The sequence below is a fragment of the Propithecus coquereli genome, unplaced genomic scaffold, assembly GCF_000956105.1.
Source record: "Propithecus coquereli isolate 6110/MARCELLA unplaced genomic scaffold, Pcoq_1.0 Scaffold80, whole genome shotgun sequence".
In the NCBI taxonomy this organism is placed as follows: Eukaryota; Metazoa; Chordata; class Mammalia; order Primates; family Indriidae; genus Propithecus; species Propithecus coquereli.
This window is the reverse complement of record NW_012154174.1, coordinates 4679075-4691322: the sequence shown is the minus strand read 5'-3', so window position 1 is coordinate 4691322 and position 12248 is coordinate 4679075.

Below are 12248 nucleotides of genomic sequence, written 5' to 3'. Positions count from 1 at the left end.
GGAGGGAGGAAAAGAGGGAGGGAGGAAGATGGAAGAAAGACGGAAGAGTATTCTGATCACCTCCTACTCACCCCACTGTTGTGGGAGGGACCCTCTGCCATAAATAGGATGAGATGGCTGAACACACAACACTCAATACCACACAGATGAGACAAACAGCAGTTTATCAGCCATAGGCACTCACGGTCCAGAGGAGGAGAACAGCACAGGCCATGCAGACCACGCAAGGATTGCCTGGGAAAGAGAGAACCAGCCTGCTGTAGGAGGCAGGCTTTGCAGTGACATGAGAGTGAGGTGACCCTTTATTCACCTGGAAGGGTGTGATTGGCCTGTCTGAATAATTCTGAGGTCTGGTAGGGAGGGGAAACCTGTTAGGTTGAGATCAGGTGCAGCTGGTCCAGCTGATGGGGGAACCAGTCAGGTGGGAAGACTTTCCTGCTGGGTGGGGGTGGAGGAGATCTCTGGCAAGAATAGGGACACTCACAGCTAGGACTTTGAGGCCTTGTGAGGCTCAAAGATGTCAAGGCAGCACTGGAAATTTTTAGGTCTTACAATTTGAAGGAAAGATGAAAAGAAGGAAGGAAAGGGATGAGGGAAGGAAGGATATTCTCTTTATACCCTGGTCTGACTCGATTCAGTGGTTACCGTGGTAGACTAGAGCAAGCACGGACGTTAGGGTGACCTTTCAGTTACCATGTGGGGCACTCGTTATTGATTGGCTCAGCCAGTCCTTATCCACAACATTTGTATCCTTATCTACTTTCTAGCCAGGCTGGTCATGTGTCATAGTGTTGGCCAGTGGGACTTAAACAGAATTGTTCTGTGGGATTTCTGGAGAAACTTTTGATTTCCTTATTTAGGCAATACCCTTTTCTCCTTATTTCTCCTTCTTTGTGCTTGTTGGAATGTACACTCAATGGCTAGAACTGCAGCAGCCATTTTGTAACCATCTAAGATAGCCAAGAGACTCGTAAAGATCTGCAACATCTGAAATAATTTGCCTTTTATTCACCACTTCTCAGGAAGCTATTATATCATTGAGTTTGACTTTTTTTTTCCCACTTAGGATTTAATCACAAATATCTTCACACACCATTAAATACTCTTTATAAGTTATCATTTGGATTGTGCACATACCATTACACTGAATGACTATATCACTGTATATCTTACTATTTTTCTATTGTTATGAATATAAGGCTTTTTAAAATGTTTTGTTCTATTTAAATTTGAGGGATTGAGTTGACAGAGACTGTGCCCTGTGATGGGCTGCAGCTGAGGGCTGGTGTTTGGTTGGACACTGATTTGAATGCCCTCTGGGCTTCAGAAGACATGATGAATGGGTGTGGAGCTTGAAAGGCTTATATCTATGCAGTGATTATATTTTCTAAATCGTGCTGGATACCCAAGTCTTGCCTGTAACCTGGGGCTCCTTCCACCCGTATGACAGGAGTCAGGCCTGGAGAGATCTGGGGCTGGACTGACTTGGAAAAAGTGTTACCTAAGGAGATCTGGGGCATCAGAGCTAGTGGAGAGAAACAGAATCACCCTTGAAAAGAGTCAAGGTGGTTGTCAGACATTAATGAAATATATGAGCATAGCAAGAATAGGAATAGGAAAATGAGAAACAGAGTCATCAATTGGGAAATCAAGAAAATATGAAGTATGTCATGTGGTTGCAGTCCGGGGCTGAGGCCACGGTCACCATGTAGACAGTGAGCACCCTGTCACGGGATGCCTGACTACTAAGGTGGAGGTGGATACAAGAGCTAAAGGAGCCATATCAGTCAGATAATTCTATTATTTATTTTTTCCTGATTATTTTTCCAACTCTTTTAAAGAATAAAACCTTATTTCAATATTAAAAATACATTTAAAAAATGAGTTACTGTTACGGAAGTAAGATGGGCTCCCAATCCTATATTCTCTGTCTTTCTCCTCTACCGCCCCTTCTGGCTGCCACTGAGACTGTTCAGTGGATGTTAGGGGACCAGAGACCATCCTGCAACGTTCCTCTAAGCAAAGAGAGGAGGGACAGGGACAATTCTCAGTTCCCTTTCAGAATGTGCTGAAATCTACTGATAACCTTCTTAGGAGGTTGTATGTACACATTGATAAAACTGCTCACAATTCCAGAGTGTTAAGGACCCACCTTATGAGCAAGAACATGAGATTCGGGGGCCATAACTGCCTCTTTCTGTCCTCTCTGCTACATATCAGTCCATGCTTCAGAATCATGTTCTTGGGTCCGAGCCTTTGACTGGACTTCCAGGTGTGCCGGGGGGCTCAGGAAGCACAGAGGTACAGTCACTGTGGGACACTCTTTTCCGTGGGACTAAAGTTGCTTATAACCAACAAGAGCTGAAGATTAAAGAAGAAATAGGGTAAACAGGACTGTGGAGGGTCCTCAAATTATGTCCCCAAATTTGCCCCATAATTCACATGGGCAAACTTCTGTTTCTCCATCCAGGTGCTATGAACCTTTGTAATCAACAACTTCCCGCCACCCGAATCCCTGTGCTCCAGGGGAGTCCCCACACTGCAGCACACACCCCACTCTCTCACCATCAGGTACTTGTCCATTTTTCCTCTTCCTTAGCCCCATCCTGTTTTTCCCTGCGAGGACTCTCTCCATCTCGCCTCAAGCCTCACTCTACCTTTGTGAAGATAAATTTTCCCTGCATTTATCCTCACCTGGACTCAGATGCCAGCTCATAATTTGCTCCTAACCTGAGCCTCCTAGCAATTGTGTTTTTCCATGGGCAAAGCCAAAGGTAGGCATTTATGGAATAATAGGCCAGGGAAGAAAGCCTACCAATTGAAGCAAAAAGTCAAGAGTTAAAGAACAAATAACAAACACTAATTGAACTCAGGGGAAGACAAAATTCACCAGGGCTATGTAAGCCAGAAAAAGGCTCAGATTTAGACAGGCCCTTGAGGCCACTATAGGTATGGACTTTATCATGTACAAAGCTCTGTGCTAAACATCTCACTATACAAACTCTTTTAATTCTCACATTAACCCAAGGTAGGCATTATTATTATGCTCACTTTGCAGAGCAGAAACTGAAGCCCAAAGATATCAAGGAACTTACTCAATATCACAGAGCCAGAATTTGGACCCAGATCCACCTGAGGCTAATGCTTTTACCAGACTCCAGACCACAGATTGATAGTGCCTGGCACATAGTAACTGCTCAACCAATATTTGTTAAATGAGTGAATGAATGAAAGAAGCACTGATATGAGAATGAGAAGGTTTACGTATCTTGTAATGTGGATTACATATCAATGGTAGCGGGGGAGATCGGATGGAGGTGATTGCGTATTTACTGAATTACTAATATTTATTGAGTGCTTACTCTGTGCTAGGCTATGTGCTAAGTGCTTTAACATGTCAGGACAATCCTCTTGAAGTTAACAGAAATATATACTGAGCATTAGACACTAGGGCTGGCCCTGCATTGAGCCCTCAGGACAACAAATTATACTTAAGCATTCAGAGCTGAAATGCAGAAGAAAGACCTATAACATACTCCCCACCACGGACAAGGCAATCTGGGGGTTTAATTTACCTACTCTCTATTCACCCTCTACAACCACGAACAATCCATCACGGGTTAGATTTCTTTGGCCCTGGGGATTTTGGAGTGATCAGTGGGCTCGGGATGTAGGAGGAATCCACCACCCCCTTCCCAGTTCTCACGAACTCCCCATAATAGACTCCCATATAGTGTGAGCAATTTACACTCTAATGAATTTGTTTTATTCTGGTTCAGTCTGGGCATTGTGGCTCCTGCCTGCCTTCCTGTAGTTTTATTTACTCCTCAGCCATTCTCATTTTTGTAGCTATTCCCTTCAGCTCTCCTTCTCTGTAAGGTCATTCTAAGGACAGGATTTTGCAATGGCCGAGATGAATTGTGAATCAGTGCAAGCCAGGTGTGTGCTGGTGATTCTCTCTCTTCTTTGGGCCTCTCTGAAATCCAGCCCATAAAGAAAAATATCACACGCTCAAGATTTAGAGCCCAAATTCCGATTTTGAGGTCGGTGTCATTCAGATGAATGCCCCTGAGCCAGGCACAACAGAGCAGTTACTGAGCGAGATAAGGTGATTCAGTGGCATACCTCAGTGAGCTGTAACTCACCGAGGGTGGGGGGAGACATTTTTGTAACCACTAAAATGTGTAAGGCCAGCCTCAGCCCTATATATTGCTGTTTTCCACAATGGCTGTTTCCTGGAAAAATCCATCTCTTTCACCATGGGGTGTTAGGAGCATTGAAAATTAGTCAATTTGCTATACTGGTCTTGTTAACACTTGTGGCAGGACATTAATACAGGAAATAGTAATCACATCGGTGCTAAATATTTTCAGTGTTAGGGCAATAGCTTTGAATCTCAACCTACTACATCTGATTAATAGTGATGCTAATGGTGGCACCAAAGAAGATGAACTTCCCAGACTTCTCCTCCAGACAATATAAACACTCCAGTGCTAAATGCTGCATTTATATGTGAATACAATTAAGAGTAGCTTCTAATTATTTCTGGCACATGCTCTTTAATGCCAGAGCCTCCAAGTCATAGTGGTCAAAGGGTAATGCATCATAACAGGTTACAACATCCCCAAGGATTTTTTGATTGACATAAAAATGGTTTTTTCCTGCAACTGATTGACACTATGGCAGGTGGGAAGTAATGGCCACGTTTTCAGCTGTCCATAAAAAGATCTTAAATCAAGGAGGACATGGCTTCAATAATTAGCTTCCACATTTGGGAGTTGAGACCAGCTGGACTGTGGATAGGAGCTCTTTTGGGAACTGAGGTACCTTGGGTACAGTACAACTTTCCAGTTGAGTCCCTCAGGACACACAACTTGAGAAACTGATTTACAAAATGTCCAGAAAATCTTTTTTTTTTTCCTGGAGGGATATAAATGGAAACCAAACATCTATAGCAAAACAACAGGGTGAACTCTGGCTACAGGTAGGAAATTTGCCAATGAGAAGCATTTGTCTTTGAAGTAGATAGGTAGGTAAATGTGTTTACCTTCAAAAACTGGATCCTATATTTCAAACATTCATTGGGAGAGAAAGCAGGCACTGTGTCTCAAGAACTACAAGATACTATAACCAAATGAGTACTCCTGGTAAGAGCCACAGAATGGGCATCCCATTGCGTTCTAAAGCTCTGTGTATCAAGAGGACAAGATTTCCCTGGCCTTCTATAACTCATCTCCCGTACTCTTGCTACTTGCTCTGTATCAGTGCTCTGGTTTGGATGGAGAGTCTTCAGTGGAGTATTAGAAGTTTTGGAGGCAAGAAATTTGTGGATTTGCATTATTCCGTCCTCTGAGAAACTCCTGACAAACAGGGACCTGGATTTTCCCTCAGTCTAGGACAGATGAGCAAATAGGAAAGAGATCTTTATTAGGTAAAGATGATTCTACCATCCTGGAAAGGCCAACTATCATATTTTTGCTGAAAAATAAGACCTAGATATACCTGTTCAATGTGTGTGGTTGGTTAACAATTCTTAATTTTCTGGCCTTCAAGTTCTTCATTGAACTAAACCAAACAAAAATTCGAAGAGTGTCTTCTCTGAATGCTGAGATTAGAAACAAAAGAAGACAGGCTCTTCAAGGAGCTCACTTCGTATAAGAAAAATGGGATGTAATACAAATACCAAATAATGAATCCATAGCACTAAAGCACTTGGAAACCATATTCACCAAGTGGTGTGGAAATACAAAGAAAGAAATGATTAATATCTCTGGGAAAGGAGAAATGATCTATAGTGTCAATGAAGGTTTAACAGAGGAGTTGATATTTAAGCTGAGCTTGAAAAGTGAATATAATTTCTTTTTAAAAGCTTCTGTTCATGTCTTTTGTCCTCTTTTTTAATGGGTTTTTTAAATTTTTTCTTGCTGATTTGCTTGAATTCTTTGTAGATTTTGATGATTAGCCCTTTATCAGATGTACAGCACGCGAATATATTCTTCCATTCTGTAGGTTGTCTATTTGCTCTATTGATTGTTTCCTTAGCTGTGTAGAAGATTTTTAATTTAATCAAGTCCCATTTATTTATTTTTGTTGTTGCTGTGATTGCCCTTGGGGTCTTCTTCATAAATTCTTTGTCTAGGCTGATGTCTAGAAGAGTTTTTCCAACATTTTCTTCTAGAATTCTCATGGTCATTTTTCTTCTAGAATTCTTCTTGGCCATTAAACATAAGAAAAAATGCTCGACATCACTAACCATCAGAGAAATGCAAATCAAAACCACGATGAGATGTCACCTAACCCCAGTCGGAATGGCTTTTATCAAAAAGTCATGCAGAGAGAAAGGAACACTCATAAACTGTAGGTGAGACTGCAAATGAGCACAAACTCTATGAAAATTAGTATGGAGATTCCTCAAAGAACTAAAAGTAGACCTACCATTTGATCCAGCAATGCCACTACTGGGTATTTATGCAAAGGAAAAAAAGTCATTTTGTTAAAAAGCACCCACACTAGAATGTTTATTGTAGCACAATTCACAATTGCAAAGATATGGAATCAACCCAAGTGCCCATCAATTCATGAGTGGATTAATAAAATGTGGTATATGTATACCATGGAGTACTACTCAGCCATAAAAATATGAATTAATACTTTTTGCAAGTGGGTGGAACTGGAGACCACCCTCCTAGGTGAAATATCACAAGAATGGAAAAACAAACACCATATATACTTACTATTAAATTGGAACTAACTGATGAGCACTCGTGTGCACAGATGGAAGTAAAACTCAATGCAAATCATGCACTTAGAAGTGGGGAGGAGGGAATTGGTGAAATCATATCTAACGGGTACAACGTACACTATCTGGGTGATGGGCACACTTACAACTTTGACTCAAGCAGTACAAAAGCAATCCATGCAACCAAAACATTTGTACCCCCATAATACTCTGAAATTTAAAAAAATAAATAAAAATTAAATTAAATTAAATGAGGAAAAAGAGTGAGTATAATTGTGACAGGTGGAAAATGTAGTGGCTTGGGTGGCAAAAGGGCCTTCCCAGCAGCAGGTGCCTAAGAACATGGCATCACGTGATCCTCACCCAACAGGAGTATCCCAGGTGGAGAGGATACAGCAGCAAAGCCTCCAAGAGTATATTCACTACATTCATTTATTCAGCGACTTTTTTTGGGGACCTCCTATGTTCTAAGCACTGACTATGTAATAAACCCCATAATGATGTGGCTGGGGTATCAATATTTAGCATTTCCTTTTTTTTCCTTTATCTTTTTGCTTTTTTCTCTGTGACTGGGACATTATTAAAGGAACTCACTATACGTACATATATATTTTCAAACCTCTAATTTTTTAGTAGTAACAATAGGTTCTTGTATCACATCACACTTCATTGGTGCCCTACTTTTATTATATCATGGTTGCGCACTGATTTGGGGTGTGAGTGAAGGACAGAGGAGAAGAAGAAGAGAGAAGTGAAGATGGCTAGGAAGATTTGCACTAGACGCCAAGGCCTTCAAATATCCTTATCTGCAAGGAATAAAGCACCATTGTAAAGACTGAAGCTGGGAGGACGACATAGTCACCTCTAAGCTTCAGATATAGAATATTATTAGTTGATGGCCAGAGGATGGCCAGAAATACAAAGATAGGGGATTAGTTAAGAGGATAAGATATGTGGTATGATGTTTTGAAAAATTTACTTATACCAGTGGGTCAAACTGGAGAAATATTCACTCACTGAGAATACGCTTGGGTCTGCCAGGCTCTAGAACCCTTGTTCATGCCTCCATATTCTATTTGGATGGCACAGTCCCCTTTTCTAGAGTCTAAAGGAAAATGGTCAGCTGTGTCAGGCTTTTGGATCTGTGCAGGAGGAGGTTCCTAACCCTTCCTGCTTCTGTTTCTCCACAGTGCTGAGGGCAGATGACAGAGTAAGTCAGCTGAAGACCCGACCCATGGCTTCGTCTGTAAACTCCTCATTGCTCCCATTTCCTCTTTCAAGAAGCTAGAGTCCAAGTCATGACATATGAAGGCAAGGCTTAGGGATGGATAAAATCATAAATTGAAGGGGACAAGGAAGTAAGTTTTAAAAGTTCATATTTTAGAGTAATTTTTTGTCATTGCCAAGTAGACGAGGTCTGCTGAAGTGGAGAAAAGAAAGGATTGAGGTATTTTAAAAATAATTATTTAATAAAAATATACTATAGGCCAGGAGCTTCACATCAGTGCTACTGAAAAGGGGGCCCATGGACCACACTTCCAGGTTAATGTCACCTGGAAACTTTTTACAAATTCTTGTCTACAAAATTTTAGGCTTCATTTCAGTCCTGCAGAATCAGAATCTCTTGAGATGGAGCCCAGAAATACATGTTTTAATAAGTTCTTCAATTGACTATTATGCATGTTAAACTTGGTGAAGCGATGCTATAAAAATGTGAAAAGCAATTGACCAGACATGAGGAAATAGATTATGGAGAATTATGGGTCCCGGTGAAGTTGGAAATCGTAAGCACACAAAGTAGCTCATCACCATGGCTGTGGGATTCACAATGCAAGCTCTTGGTAGCAAGCTTGGAGATGCATTGGAAGGGTGTGTTGGTCTGGGACACAGGAGATTATCAGGACATATGAGCAAAATGTCGAGAAGAAGATGAAACTGAGGAGTTTAAGAGGCAGCTACCAAGAGAGTACAGTTGATTTGGTTAAACCAGGTTAACCACACAGGTAGGGTGGAAATGATCCCAGGATGGAACGGATTGATAAGGAGCCCTACGCAAGGCTAAGAGACTTCAGGATGTGATGATATCTAAGCATCAATTTCCTGCAGTGACCCACACGGGATGCGGGAGTCAAGAGGGCTAGGTAAAGTTGTGATGGTGCAAGTGGACTCCTGAAGTGGGATAAAGTTAAAAGACAATGGAAGCCTCTTGTCCTCTTGTTCACAGTTGAGGCCATGTCTTTTCTGACATCACAAAGAGACCTGGTCACTCCCAACATAGGAATCAATTACCGGGAAACCCAGAGAAACAATCCTTTTTCTACAATCTCTTCATTGGTTGTTTTCCTCCATGTCTCTCCTCTGCCCTCCACACCTGTCTCAGATTCTACTTTTTCCTAAAGGTGAATAAATCTGCAATCCACTTCCATCTCCCCACTGGTGAATTAAAATGGAGTCTCAGGATATGCACATTAACCTCACTTCTTCACCTCACTTCTCCAAGAGCAGTAGTATTTTTTGTTTTGTTTTGCTTTGCTTTTGGTTTTGGTTTTTCAGTTTTTTGCCTATCTGGAGAGATCACTTGACTTCTGTGTGTTGTGTTAGGCCACTGTCATTAATAACAGTGGTGTCATTTTGATGTGTTCTGTGAGGCAGTGGGTGTTTTGAAGTTGAAAGATAGAACAGACACGGATAAATAGTACTCTGAGCAGGCTGCTATTGCACCATTATTGCCAGCAATTATTTCACCAAGTGACACATTAGATAAAAAGTCAGCCACCTTCCTCCAGGAAGCATCTCAGTAGCTACAACTAGGGAGCTTGTTGTTTCTCTCACTGGAGCCTTCTGCCTCCCCGCTCTGGGTCTCTCTCTGCATTTTTGTGAGTGAAGCTGAGGTTTTAGATGCTGTCTTTATGGGAACTTGCATGGGTTCGATGCTGCCTGTTCCCTGGGATGGGCTGTGTTAGCAACCTTATATTGGTTCTTTTCAGGTTTCCATTTTGCTCAATTCCTTCTCAGTCTGTCATTATCCTTGACAGTTTTCCTTTTCTGGTTTGGGGAATGCAGATGAGAGACCGAGCAGCTATGTCTAAGGAAGACAGAGCTTGATGGGCTATTATTTTGATCAACAGACACAGCACTATGTGCAAGACATTGTCTTAAGCACAGCAGCCAATATTTAACTCACTCAAGCTTCGTAATAATGGTTGTAGGTATCATTATTATCATCCCCATTTTTGCAAACAGGGAAACAGAGGAGCAGAGGTGAAATAGGCTGCACAGCCAATGGTGAGCAGAGCAGAGATTGTCCGGCTGCCTTCCTGGCTGTGCTGTGCTCTAGGGAGGGACATGACCAGGCATCAGTACAGGGAGCCAGGGCTGGGACAACAAGCTTCTGCTTAGAAAGTTGCACATGGGAGGAACTAGATACACCCATTGATGGGGAAGTAGTCCAGTGCCAGAAGTGGAGTGATGGCCCACATCTCAACCAGCCTATGCAATGAGAGATGTTCGTGGACATGAGGAATATGGGGTGAGGCTTGTGGGTGGGGAGGACCCAAGCTTCTGTGTCAGGAGCTAGGAAGAGAGAGTTGTTGGCAGATATTCTTTGGAGTTGGCTGCCTGATGACTGGGTCTGTAGCCATGACTTTTGTCTAGCTTAGTCCAAAGGAAACATTTTTCTGAAATCTTTGCATCTCTGTCTTCAAATATGATGGCAAAGGAGCTACATATCTAAGTGCCTTTTCTTTTTGTTCCCATAAAACTTACTATGTAGGTAGACTTTAGGCTTTAAGCAGGGTATCAGGGCCTGAAAATTTTGTCCATACTTGATTTCCTGGCATGACTTTAAAACTGTGTGGTTTAATCAGATGGCATATTAGTAACAATTACTAAGGCTGAAAACTACTCTGCTATCCAGAACTGAGGAAGTGTGTCTTTAGCCAGCTTTTCACCAGTGAAAGTGGCGGAATATTATTACCTCTTCACTTCCTTTTCTCCTTTCCCCATTCCTACTCCTAGTGGGGAATTGGACTTTGGTAAATCTGACTAAAGAGATAGATTATCATCCTAAAACATTTTAATTGTGTTGTAAAATACAGTAAGGCAAAGGTGTATTTGTCTTGCAGGTGTTCCAAATTTCAGTTAATTGTTGGATTTACACATATGCCATAATTCCTAATTCCTACTAATTTCCTCTTTTCTTTTTTTTTTTTTTAAGTTTTAATTTTTAAACCTTTAAAGGCTAAATCAACCAGAAGGTGAAGGTGTATGGGAAAGAATTTTTCAACAATCCTCTTATAACCTTAAATTTTAGATGTTTCTTTGAAGTAAAACAGGCTCAGGCTCTTCACAATTTCCAAAGTACTTCTGAGTTGCAAAAGTTCTCTCTCTATTTTTCTTTGTAGCACCATGTTTTTCTCCTGTATTCCTCTTTCAATCTTGGCTGAAACAATCGAGACAGACAGAAAACACAAGGATACTTTTTTCTTGTGTCTAGAGTGGAAATCTTAGCTGCAGACAGTAACTGCTCCAGGTGTCAAATGGATGCATTCCCATTAATTTATCATATGGGTAGAAAAGGAAATAGCTAAAGAATTTAATTTTCAAGAGTACTACTGAGAAACCAAAGCAAAAAAGTCATTGAGTCGCAAGAATATGGCAAATGTGAATTAAAGCTACATACTGAAACCAAAACAGAGGTATTCCAAACACTGGTGTGCCAAAAAGTGAGCAGACTAAATAGGAAGTATAGAAAAATGTATTTTACCCAAAAAGAGGGGAGAGTCAGTTTATCATCAATCTTGTGATCTCAGGCAGGGCTGGGAGTAGAGAGGAAATAACTGTTGGGTAAACAAAAAACATTGCACAGAGTTTAAAGGGAGTGTCTGAAGGTTTTTGCCTACCCTATATCCACTCTTTCTTCTTGTGGACTATCTTACAATTTTCCTCCAGAAAAATTACCTCCTACACTTTTGTGCCTTGTTTCTTCAAGGGGGTATAATACCCACGCCTGATCCAGGAGTAGGCAATTGATCCAATCCAGGACAAGCAACATGGACCCTCGGACATTCCCTGGAACGACTACGAATGAAATGTTTCGCAGCGGCTCATTGATAAGCCATTTTTTCCGCCTCCACAGGAGAGTTTGCCTGAGAGTGAAGTCAGCACAGAGAAAAGCAGAGTCTAGGGACATGGAGACAGAATTCTTATGATGTCATTGAACACACTGAGCACACCACGCTGTGCCTGAAGCCATCACACTGGACTTTTAGACTCATAAGCAAATAATTCACCTTTTTTGTTTAAGGCGGTTTTAGTTATATTTCTGTCCTTTCCCACTGACTAATATAAAACTGCATTTACTCCCTTGAGGCCATAAGAAGCTTTATAACTAAGTATTTTTGCTCCTAAACCAGTGCCAGGAAGAAACACACAGAATTACTGGGAAACAAATATTTAATGTGCTTAGAAAACTTTTTCTTAAAGTGCCAGACAGTAAAAATTTTAGGCT